The following is a 13,195-nucleotide window of genomic DNA, read 5'->3' as shown; positions in this document are numbered from 1 at the left end:
GATGGCGTTTCAATGATGTTTTTGAGCTCTTCTATGTCTCTTCCTTGCCTTTGTGGCTTGATTCCTAGTGATTTTTGGTATTTCTATCCTCAGTTGCTTCCAATAATTATGTGGAGGGAAGTGCATCCCCTGAGGTATCTCAGGGATCTCTTGATTTGCAGCCACATGTTCTACCACTGAGCTATAGATCCTTTACATAATTGTTTTACCACACCAAACTTAGAATGTTGCTCGCCCTCGAGCAAAAGAAGAAGGAATAGATGAAGAAGAAGATGTGGCAAAAAAACTAGGATTATGAGGAAGGAAGGTGGGGATCCTGTGGGGTTCACAGATCCTGAGATGATCCTGTGAGGTCCACAGATCCTGAGGTGTCAAGGCATTTACATCCCTACACCAATTTAGGCATGTAAAATGCCCTTGCACACAACTCTGGGCGTTCAGCGCCAAGTTGGTGCCCATTTTGGGCGTTCAACGCCCATTTGTTGCCATTTCTGGCGTTGAACGCCAGAACCATGCTTGTTCTGGGCGTTCAGCGCCAGGATGCTGCCCATTTTGGGCGTTCAGCGCCAGAACCATGCTCTGTTCTGGCGTTGAACGCCAGGCAGATGCTTCCTCCAGGGTGTGATTTTTCTTCTACTGTTTTTGATTCCGTTTTCAATTTTTATATTTATTTTGTGACCCCCACATGATCATGAACCTATAAAGACATATAACTAAGAAAAATATAGTTAGATAAATAAAAATTGGGTTGCCTCCTAACAAGCGCTTCTTAAATGTCAATAGCTTGACAGTGGGCTCTCATGGAGCCTCACAGATGTTCAGAGCATTGTTGAAACTCTCCAACACCAAACTTAGAGTTTGGATATGGGAGTTCAACACCAAACTTAGAGTTTGGTTGTGGCCTCCCAACACCAAACTTAGAGTTTGATTGTGGGGGCTCTGGTTGACTCTGTTTTGAGAGAAGCTTTTCATGCTTCCTCTCCATGGTTGCAGAGGGAGATCCTTGAGTTTTAAACACAAGGGAGTCCTCATTCCATTGAAGGACTATTTCACCTCTGTCAACATCAATCACAGCTCTTGCTGTGGCCAGGAAAGGTCTTCCTAGGATGATGGATTCATCCTCTTCCTTTCCAGTATCCAGGACTATGAAATCAGTAGGGATGTAAAGGCCTTCAACCTTTACTAATACGTCCTCTACTTGTCCATATGCCTGTTTTCTTGAATTGTCTGCCATCTCTAATGAGATTTTAGCAGCTTGCACCCCATAGATTCCCAGTTTCTCTATTACAGAGAGGGGCATGAGGTTTATTCCTGAACCAAGGTCACACAGAGCCTTAAAGATCATGGTGCCTATGGTACAAGGTATTATGAACTTTCCAGGATCCTGTCTCTTCTGAGGCAATGTCAGTTGATCCAGATCACTTAGTTCATTGAGGAACAAGGGAGGTTCAACTTCCCAAGTATCAATGCCAAATAATTTGGCATTTAGCTTCATGATTGCACCAAGAAACTTGGCAGTTTGCTCTTCAGTAACATCCTCATTCTCTTCAGAAGAGGAATACTCATCAGAGCTCATGAAGGGCATAAGGAGGTTCAATGGAATCTCTATGGTCTCTAGATGAGCCTCAGAGTCCTTTGGTTCCTCAGAGGGAAGCTCCTTATTGATCACTGGACGTCCCAGGAGGTCTTCCTCCTTGGGATTCACGTCCTCTCCTCTCCTCACAGGTTCGGCCATGATGCTTATGTCAATGGCCTTGCACTCTCCTTTTGGATTCTCTTCTGTATTGCTTGGGAGAGTACTAGGAGGGATTTCAGTGATCCTTTTACTCAGCTGGCCCACTTGTGCTTCCAAATTTCTAATGGAAGATCTTGTTTCATTCATGAAACTTATAGTGGCCTTAGATAGATCAGAGACTAAGTTTGCCAAATTAGAAGTATTTTGTTCAGAGTTCTCTGTTTGTTGCTGAGTGGATGATGGAAAAGGTTTATTATTGTTAAACCTGTTTCTTCCACCATTATTAAAGCCTTGTTGAGGCTTTTGATCATTTCATGAGAAATTTGGATGATTTCTCCATGATGAGTTATAGGTGTTTCCATAAGGTTCACCTAAATAATTCACCTCTGCTATTGCAGGGTTTTCAGGATCATAAGCTTCTTCTTCAGAAGATGCCTCTTGAGTACTGTTGGATGCAGCTTGCATTCCATGCAGACTCTGAGAGATCATATTGACTTGCTGAGTCAATATTTTGTTCTGAGCCAATATGGCATTCAGAGTATCAACTTCAAGAACTCCCTTCTTCATAGGCGTCCCATTACTCATAGGATTCCTTTCAGAAGTGTACATGAACTGGTTATTAGCAACCATGTCAATGAGTTCTTGAGCTTCTGCAGGCGTTTTCTTTAGGTGAATGGATCCACCTGCAGAAGTGTCCAGTGACATCTTTGATAGCTCAGATAAACCATCATATAATATATCCAGGATGGTCCATTCTAAAAGCATGTCAGAAGGACACTTTTTGGTCAACTGTTTGTATCTTTCCCAAGCTTCATAGAGGGATTCACCTTCTTTCTGTCTGAAGGTTTGAACATCAGCTCTAAGCTTGCTCAGCTTTTGAGGAGGAAAGTACTTGGCTAAGAAAGCCGTGACCAGCTTATCCCAAGAGTTCAGGCTGTCTTTGGGTTGAGAATCCAACCATAATCTAGCTCTGTCTCTTACAGCAAAGGGGAAAAGCATGAGCCTGTAGACTTCAGGATCAACTCCATTAGTCTTAACAGTATTACATATCTGCAAGAATTCAGTTAAGAACCGAAAAGAATCTTCAGATGGAAGTCCATGAAACTTGCAGTTCTGCTGCATCAGAGAAACTAATTGAGGTTTCAGCTCAAAGTTGTTTGCTCCAATGGCAGGAATGGAGATGCTTCTTCCATGTAAATTGGAATTAGGTGCAATAAAGTCACCAAGCATCTTCCTTACATTATTATTATTTTCGGCTGCCATCTCCTCTTCCTGTTCGAAATCTTCTAAAAGGTTATCTCTGGATTGTTGTAATTTAGCTTCTCTTAATTTTCTCTTCAGAGTCCTTTCAGGTTTTGGATCTGCCTCAATAAGAATGTTCTTGTCCTTGCTCCTGCTCATATGACAAAGAAGAGGGCACAGCAAAAATAATAATAATAATATGGATCCTTTATACCACAGTATAGGGATCCCTGTGTGAATAGAAGAAGAGGGGGAGACAAAGAATGTAATATAATGGAAGAAACACAACTGTGAGGAGGGTTGAGATGTGAGATGAGGTGTTAGTAGATGAATAAATAAATAGAATAAGATGAGAGAGGGAGAATTTTTTCGAAAAATATTTTTGAAAAAGAGTTAGTGATTTTCGAAAATGGTTTTTTTTTTTGAAAAATGTTAGTATTTTTCGAAAATTTTTTTTTTAAAATAAAAATAAGAATAATTAGTTAATTAAAAAGAAATTTTTGAAAAAGAGGGAAGATATTTTCGAAAATTAGAGAGAGAGAGAGTTAGTTAGGTAGTTTTGAAAAAGTTAAGAAACAAACAAAAAGTTAGTTAGTTAGTTGAAACAAATTTTGAAAAGATAAGAAGTTAGGAAGTTAGAAAAGATATTTTGAAAATATATTTTTGAAAAAGATAAGATAAGAAGATATTTTTGAAAAGATATGATTGAAATTAGTTTTTGAAAAAGATTTGATTTTTAAAATCACAATTAATGACTTGATTCACAAGAAATCACAAGATATGATTCTAGAACTTAAAGTTTGAATCTTTCTTAACAAGCAAGTAACAAACTTCAAATTTTTTGAATCAAAACATTAATTGTTATTGTTATTTTCAAAAATTTGGTCTAAAAATAAGAAAAAGATTTTTGAAAAATATTTTTGGAATTTTCGAAAATAACTAAGAATTTTGAAAAAGATTTGATTTTTGAAAAAGATTTTGAAAAAGATAAGATTTTCAAATTGAAAATTTGATTTGACTCATGAGAAACAATTTGATTTTAAAAATTTTTTAAAAAGTCAATCCAAATTTTCGAATTTGATGAGAGAAAAAGGGAAAGATATTTTTTTTTTTGATTTTTGAATTTTTATGATGTAAGAGAAAAACACTAAAATGATGCAATGCATGAAATTTTTAGATCAAAACATGTGATGCATGCAAGAATGCTATGAATGTCAAGATGAACACCAAGAACACTTTGAATGTCAAGATGAACATCAAGAACATATTTTTGAAAAATTTTTTGATGCAAAGAAAACATGTAAGACACCAAACTTAGAAATCTTTCATGTTTAGACTCTAAGAAACGAAAAATGCACATGTAAAACAAGAAAAGACACAAAACATGAAAACATCAAGATCAAACAAGAAGACTTACCAAGAACAACTTGAAGATCATGAAGAACACTATGAATGCATGATATTTTCGAAAAAATGCAAGATGCATATGCAAGTGACACCAAACTTATGATATGACTCAAGACTCAAACAAGAAACAGAAAATTATTTTTGATTTTTTATGATTTTCTAATTTTTTTTGGATTTTTTTCGAAAATTATATGAGAAAGAAAAAATATGGATTCCAAAATTTTTAATATGAATTCCAGGAATCTTGCCATGTCTAGTCTAAAGCTTCAGTCCAGGAATTAGACATGGCTCATGAGCCAGCCAAGCTTTCAATGAAATTCAGACATGACACGCCTAACATACTCATTCCCAAAGGAATTAGACATGGCTTTACAGCCAGCCAGGCTTCATGAAACACTAGAATTCATTCTTAAAAATTTTGAAAAAAAATTTTTTTTTTTTTAAAACATTTTTATTTTTTTTCGAAAACAGATGAGAAAATTTTAGAAATATTTTTGAAAAATTTATGAAAATAAAATAAAAAGAAAATTACCTAATCTGAGCAACAAGATGAACCGTCAGTTGTCCAAACTCGAACAATCCCCGGCAACGGCGCCAAAAACTTGGTGCACGAAATTGTGATGTCCAGGCTCAAACAATCCCTGGCAACGTGAGCAACTTGGTACGCGTAATCATGATTACACATTCATAATTTGTCACAACTTCGATACAACTAACCAGCAAGTGCACTGGGTCGTCCAAGTAATACCTTACGTGAGTAAGGGTCGAATCCCACGGAGATTGTCGGTATGAAGCAAGCTATGGTCACCTTGCAAATCTCAGTTAGGCAGATATAAATTGATAATGGTGTTTTCGAATGATAAATACTAGAATAGGGATAGAGGTACTTATGTAAATCATTGGTAGGAATTTCAGATAAGCGAATGGAGATGCTTTTCGTTCCTCTGAACCTCTGCTTTCCTGCTATCTTCATCCAATCAGTCTTACTCCTTTCCATGGCTGGCTTTATGTGATACATCACCATTGTCAATGGCTACTTTCGGTCATCTCTCGGGAAAATGATCCAATGCCCTGTCACGGCACGGCTAATCGTTTGGAGGCATCACCCTTGCCAATGGCTTCATCTTATCCTCTCAGTGAATAATATGCTCACGCACCCTGTCACGGCACGGCTATTCATCTGTCGGTTCTCGATCATGCTGGAATAGGATTTACTATCCTTTTGCGTCTGTCACTAACGCCCTGCAATCGCGAGTTAGGAGCTCGTCACAGTCATCCAATCATTGAATCCTACTCGGAATACCACAGACAAGGTTTAGACTTTCCGGATTCTCTTGAATGCCGCCATCATTCTAGCTTACGCCACGAAGATTCTGGTTATGAGATCTAAGAGATATTCATTCTAGCTTATTTCATGTAGAACGGAAGTGTTTGTCAGGCACGTGTTCATAGGGGAGAATGGTGATGAGCGTCACACATAATCATCACCTTCATCACGTTTCTTGGGTGCGAATGGATATCTTAGAAGTGAAATAAGATGAATTGAATAGAAAACAGTAGTACTTTGCATTAATCTTTGAGGAACAGCAGAGCTCCATATCTTAATCTATGGAGTGTAGAAACTCTACCGTTAAAAATACATAAGTGAAGGTCCAGGCATGGCTGAGATGGCCAGCCCCCAAAGTCTAAGAACAATGCGTTCAAAGATGATCCTAAGATCCTAAGATGATCAAAAGATGCCTAATACAATAGTAAAAGGTCCTATTTATAATAAACTAGCTACTAGGGTTTACATGAGTAAGTAATTGATGCATAAATCCACTTCCGGGGCCCACTTGGTGTGTGCTTGGACTGGGCTTGAGTGTTGTACGTGTAAAGGTCCTTCTTGGAGTTGAACGCCAGTTTTTGTGCCAGTTTGGGCGTTCAACTCTGGTTTTGGCTCCTTTTCTGGCGCTGGACGCCAGATTTGGGCAGAAAGCTGGCGTTGAACGCCAGTTTACGTCATTTATTCTTGGGCAAAGTATGGACTATTATACATTGCTGGAAATCCCTGGATGTCTAATTTCCAACGCAATTGAAAGCGCACCATTTCGAGTTCTGTAGCTCCAGAAAATCCACTTTTAGTGCAGGGAGGTCAGAATCTAACAGCATCAGCAGTCCTTCTTCAACCTCTGAATCTGATTTTTGCTCAAGTCCCTCAATTTCAGCCAAAAAATACCTGAAATCACAGAAAAACACACAAACTCATAGTAAAGTCCAGAAATGTGAATTTAACATAAAATCTATTAAAAATATCCCTAAAAGTAACTAGATTCTACTAAAAATATACTAAAAACAATGCCAAAAAGCGTATAAATTATCCGCTCATCAAAAACCAAGTAGCAGATCTCCTGTCCCGGATAGAACCAGTAGAAGGGGCGTCCCCCTCCCCTCCTTACTGAGATCTCCGAAACCTTTCCGGATGAGCAACTCTTTGCCATTCAGGAGGTACCATGGTTTGCAGACATTGCAAACTATAAGGCTGCAAGATTCATACCCAAGGAGTACAGCAATCAACAAAAGAAAAATTAATTACTGATGCAAAGTACTACCTGTGGGATGAACCATATCTCTTTAAGAGATGTGTAGACGGCATAATCCGTAGGTGTGTGCCTAGAGAAGAAACACAGAAGATCCTATGGCATTGTCATGGATCACAATATGGAGGACATTTCAGAGGTGAGCGAACAGCCACAAAAGTCCTCCAATGTGGCTTCTACTGGCCCACTCTCTATAAAGACTCCCGAGAGTTTGTGCGTAACTGTGATACCAGTCAGAGAGCTGGTAATCTGCCTCACAGTTACGCCATGCCGCAGCAAGGGATCTTAGAGATTTAGTTATTTGACGTATGGGGTATTGACTTCATGGGACCTTTCCCACCATCGTATTCAAACACTTACATTCTGGTGGCAGTCGACTATGTATCCAAATGGGTAGAGGCCATTGCAACACCCACCAATGATACTAAGACAGTGCTGAAGTTCCTCCAGAAGCATATCTTCAGCAGATTTGGTGTCCCTAGAGCACTAATCAGTGGTGGGGGCACTCACTTCTGCAACAAACAGCTTTACTCTGCTATGGTCCGATATGGAATTAGCCATAAGATGGCAACTCCGTATCATCCACAGACAAATGGACAAGCTGAAGTCTCTAATAGAGAAATAAAAAGAATCCTGGAACGAACTGTAAGTACCCGTGGAAAGGATTGGGCAAGAAGCTTGGATGACGCTGATTAGAGGAACTTTTGCGTGGTCTAGAAAATTGCGGATAAATCCTCGTTGCAAGTATAGTTTCTAAACCTTCAAAAGTCCCTTCATACAAACGTTTTGGGTGTCACAAGTAACAAACACCTTTAGAAATTGTTAACTGAGTATTCAAACCTCGGGTCGTCTTCTCAAGGAACTGCGAGGAAGTATGTTCTTATTATTGGTTATAAAGGTTGTAATCGGGGTTTAGAAGGTGAGAAGCAAGTAATTTAAATGACAAGTGAATTAAATGGCAATTAAAAATAAATAATAACTGTAAAGCAACCTTTAGTAAGGTAGAGAAATTAGAGGTCCAACTTAGTTATCTCTCTCAACAATAATGAAAGTTGAATCTAAACTCCACTTGGTCAACCTTTACTAGGGCAAAGGAAAGTCAAGGGACTAATTAAATTGACTTTTGAATCCTAATTATTTCCTCAGAAAAGGTTGGGATTATTTAAGTTCAGCTCAATTAGCAAGATAACGATTATCAATTATGTTGAGTTTAATAACTGTTGAGTTACTAAATTCTTAACCAGAACCAGAAGGGGAAAAAGTAAAATTGCTGGAATAATAAAGAGGTCCTTAGATGGGAAGCAATGGTAACTTAAATCAAAGAGAACAATCATAAACTGAAAATACCTCAATTATCATTAATTCAAATAACAGTCTGTAACATGGGAGAATTCATAAATCAAATTATAATAATAAATTCAAATGTTGGAATAAATAAATAGAAGTAAAATTGAAATAAAAGAACATTAAACCTGGGATCCAGAGTTACTCTTAAAACAAGAAGAAATCCTAAATCCTAAAAGAGAGAGAGAAGATCTCCCTCTCAACTAAATCTAAATCATTGAAAGGTAAAAATATGCGAGCTCCCCTTTGAATGGAAGCATTCCCACACTTTATAACCTCTGGTCTATGCTGTCTGTACTTGGATCTGGGCCAAAAAGGGCTTCAGAATTTGCTGGGGGCGTATTCTGTAATTTCTGGTGCGTGGCCTCTGTCACGTGTCCGCGTGGGTCACGTGGTCGCGTCAGTCATGCGACCGCGTCATGTGCGTTCTGCTTAAGGCACGTGGTCGCGTCAGTCATGCGGCCGCGTCGCTGCTGATTCGTGCTTGGCACACGATCGCGTCATCCATGCGATCGCGTGGATACCAGTTTCTTTAAAGCTCCGTTTTGCTTTCTCCTTCCATTTTAGTATGTTTCCTTTTCCATCCTTTAAGTCATTATGCCTTAGAAAATCTGAAACTACTCAACACACTAATCACGGCATCGAATGGAAATAAAGGTAATTAAAATAATTAATTTTTAAAGCTTAGGAAACATGTTTTTCACAACATGACATAATAAGGAAGGGAAAGTAAAACCATGCAATTAATGTGAATAAGTAGGTGAAGAGTTGAATAAATCACTCTAATTAAGCACAAAAGAACTCATGAAATATGGGTTTATCAACCTCCCCACACTTAAACACTAGCATGTCCTCATGCTAAATCCAAGGTAAATAATTAAGGTTAAAGTGATGGAATGTTATGAAATGCAACCTATGCTAAATGCATCTACCTAATGAGTCATGCAATTCTACTTCATCCACTCATATATAAAGCTTACATGTAGCTAAGTCAATTCACATTCTCAAGGAGTTATGTATATATATATAGCCAACCCTTAAATAATAAAGCATTTTAGCAAATGAGATGGGAAAGAAAACATTGTACAAGCTTGCAAAACAATTAGTAAATATAAGCACAGATATATGTTGATGAGTTATAGAACCCTCACTGGATTTTGTGTTTACTCTCTAGTCACTCAGTGTTTATTGGGTTTATTCACTCTATTTTTCTTTTTATTCTTACTTTCTATAACTTTGTTTTTCATCTAACCAATCAACAATTATAGAATATAGTCATACCAAAAAGTCATGAGGTCTTTATTGAGGTTGTAATGGGGCCAAGGTAAAGGTAAGGATTTATGTATATGGTTAAGTGAGCTAATAAGTGAATCCTTAATTAGACTAAGATCTCACCTAACATACATATTTAGTAAAATAAAATCTCTTTACCTATTTTCCCATATTTCCCACTTATTGTTGCATGCTCATGTTTCACTTTTTATTTTTATTCCATGTGCATTGTTTTCATTGGGGAATTTCTTTTTGTATCCCCTTTTATTTAGATGCTGAAAAATAAAATAGTTTTTTTAATGCACATGATAATTGAATCACTTAGATTTTCTCATGAGCATGCTTCCCAAATTTTATTCCTTTTTACTTCTCTACCTTTTGTTTCTATCATCCATGTTCCCAAAAGGTTTCCCACATTTTACTCTATTCATGATTTTCTATCTTAAGCTGACTAAGGATTCACTTGGGATTTTCTTTTGTTTTTCTCTTAAGGCTAGTAATTTGGCTAAATAGAATAAAGGGATTTTAATAGGCTCAAGGGTGATGTAAAAGACAGGTTAATTTGGGGTGAGTGAGCTAAAATCAATTGATGGCCTCAATCATTCTCTTGGTATGTATCTATTCTATATTCTATAATTGGACATATAGATTAAAAAAGAACATCAGAATAAAAAGAAATGTAACACACAGAAATGAAATTATGGTTTGAAAGCAACCATACAATTTAAGCTCAAGACTCACAGGCTGTGTGTTCTCTAACTCAAGCATCATATATCATTTATATATTGTATGCAGGTTTAGTTAAAAATTCCCATTATTCTCTTGAAAAAAATTATTTAGGGTAGCTTTTAAAGTTTTAATGTTCCTCCTTGATGAAATGTTGTCAACTAACATGTAATGCTATATATACAAGGTGTGGGTTGTTTTAATTCTGTTAAGGTTTCTAGTTTACTTACTTTTTATATTTTTCTATTTAAACTATACTATCTTATGCTAAAAAAAAGGGTAAACTATGCTAATTAATCCACTAATAAATCAGAATTGCAAACTAAACTAAATGACTAAAATGAGCTAAATAACAAAAAATGCAAAATGCAGAAAATAGAGTAAAATACACAAGTAGCAATGTATAAGTACTCAAAAAATAACAATAAAAGAAAAAGAGAAAAATACAGAAAAATATCCAAAATAAAAGAAAAAGTATGTAGTAGTTCACCAAAATAAACGCCAGAGATGGCGACCTCCCCACACTTAAAATGAAGCATCGTCCTCGATGCTCAATCAAGCCGGGTGTGAAGGAGTGTCATCACTGGTAGGGATGGCAGCTGGGGTCTCTGTGGCAGTGGTGGGCTGAGAGTCTGGCTGCTGTAGAGGAGGGACTGACTAGATCGGGATCTCCGGATCTGCAGTCTCTGGGGCATAACCTCCTGAAGCGGGGCAGCCTGCTCTGTGGCTGCCTGCTGATGAGTCTCCGCCTGGGAATGAGTCTCCTCCTCGTGCTCATCCTCCTCCTCCTCTGATGGCTCTGAGGGCGTGTCGGGCTCGGAGGGGTTGTCGGCGCCCTGTCTGATCATCAGCTTCAGATGGGAATAGCGACGCCTGCTGCGGCGCTCCAATCTCTCATACCGGCGCTTGTTACGGCGCTCCATCTGATCAAGCTGGCGGAATAGACGGTGCACGAGGTGATAAACCGGCTTAGAGGCGGGTGGCGGTGCAGTGGTGGCAGCAGGGGCAGCTGGGGCAGCTGTGGATGAAGAGGGTCCAGCAGACGGAGGGGCTGTCTCATCAGTAGTAGTGACAGGTGGTGGTCTATAGCCCAAAGCAAGGAAGTTTCTGCTATGAGGGATGATCTTCCTGTAGTCCGCTGCTGGTAGTCGCTCATCGGCATCCTTCCAAGGCACATCAGCCTGACGGCCTAGCCGTGTAACCAGATAAGGAAAGGGGAGGGTGCCTCGGACGTGGGCCCTGGCCATATAATACCGGATAAAACGAGGCAAGTACAGGTCCTTACCCTCCAGAACACACCAGAGGAGGGTGATCATGGCAACCGGGATCTCAGTCTCATGAGTACTCGACATCACATAATTGCTCAAGATTTGATGCCATAGCCGAGCCTCATCATTCAAGTACACTCTCTTGATCCCTCGAGGCATAGTGGTGTTCTGACCCATCTCCCAAGGAACAGTAAGGTCAAGAGCAATCCGTGCCTTCACAGCATCCCAATCAAACTGCATCTGGCCCATGTCCTCCTCAGCCTGTGCATAACCATCTGGCTGATCGGATTTGGCTGGGAGCTAGAGAATGGTCTCTATGGCCTCCTCAGTGACCAGGATTTGCTTTCCCCTTAGGTTCACTGCATCAAGGGTAGTAAGGTAGTAGTTGCAATAGAATTCCCGTACCCAAGATGCATTGACCTCTGTCAGTGATCTCTCCAGGAAGAACCAGCCCCTTTGCTTGATTTGCTCAGTAGTGTATTGCTGGAGGGCTTCTAGAATCTTCAAGGTATGTTCCAGGTATAGATTTCTGGAGTCTGCAAAAGTCGGGTACTTCAGCTCACAGTACTGGTTTGCAAATTTTATAAGATCAGTCGAAGGGAGCAGCTGGTCAGCTTTTTCCTGCTGTGTGAAGTTCTTCTCCCGCCATGATGAATCGTGCATTAGAGTAATGATGGACTGGGAGGAATCTCCTCTCTTGCGCTTGCCAGTGGCCTTGCCTTTGCCTTTCCTCTGTGAGGCAGACATCCTGAAAAACAGAAAACCAGGAATTGGATAAAAAAATAAGAAAGCAAATAGGCAATTAAATAAAGGAAATCCAAGCGGCAAAGGAGAATTAAAATAAGGAAAATGAGTATATGAAATGTGATTGAATTAATGTTAAATGGAAAAAAAATTAAGCAATATGCCATGGTTAGAAAATTAGAGGAAAGTGAAAATAATCAGAAAAGAGATCAAAAGGGTTAGAATGGTTAGGATTTGAAAAAGAAATTAGTAAATTAAGATCAGTGAGTTAGGAAAGTAAGTGGCATAGAAAAAATTCCATATAACAAGGATTCACAGGTAAGAATAGAAGTACTCATAATCGAATAAAGGAAACAGGGTGATGCTGATTCGAATAGAAATAAAGAAATCAGAAATAGGAATCAGTGAATCACAAATGCATGTTATGAACCAGGAAATCAAAAGAGGATAAGAAAGTGGCCCTAGCATTCATGAAATGGTTTGGGGAAAGCAGAATAAGATAGAGTTGCCAAACCAAAACAAGAATGAAAACAATTTTTAAAAAAATTTTGGGCAGCATTCCGGCTAAAAATGGATTATCCCGGAAAATAAACAGCAATCAGATCAGTTCATATGAATTAAAAGAAAGCAAGCTGCTTGTACATAGATATGAAATAAACATAAAAACTCAATGTAAACAGTAGCAACATACAAGAAAGTAGCATATGAATCATGATTATAGCAGCCATAGAGTTGCACATAGGATAAAACAGAAGTAAGAACAGTGCAAGTAAACAGACCTAGATCCACTAACCACAGCCTAAGCTACCTAACAACCTAAAAATCCACTACAACATGCAAGTCTAGCTATCCTAATCATGAACATAAACGGAATAAAA

At 38.6% G+C, this 13,195-nt stretch overlaps 1 non-coding gene across 1 annotated transcript; it reads left to right on the top strand.

The window, feature by feature from the left end:
• The first annotated feature begins 2,494 nt into the window (after positions 1–2,494).
• On the top strand, positions 2,495–2,602 carry LOC112724606 (small nucleolar RNA R71). Its single transcript, XR_003163761.1, has one exon. It is a non-coding gene; the product is annotated as a small nucleolar RNA R71 (small nucleolar RNA).
• The last annotated feature ends 10,593 nt before the right edge of the window (positions 2,603–13,195 follow it).

The sequence above is a fragment of the Arachis hypogaea genome, chromosome 11, assembly GCF_003086295.3.
Source record: "Arachis hypogaea cultivar Tifrunner chromosome 11, arahy.Tifrunner.gnm2.J5K5, whole genome shotgun sequence".
Lineage (NCBI taxonomy): Eukaryota > Viridiplantae > Streptophyta > Magnoliopsida > Fabales > Fabaceae > Arachis > Arachis hypogaea.
Note: the sequence above shows the minus strand (reverse complement) of the source record. Positions and strands in the feature narration are given on the sequence as shown.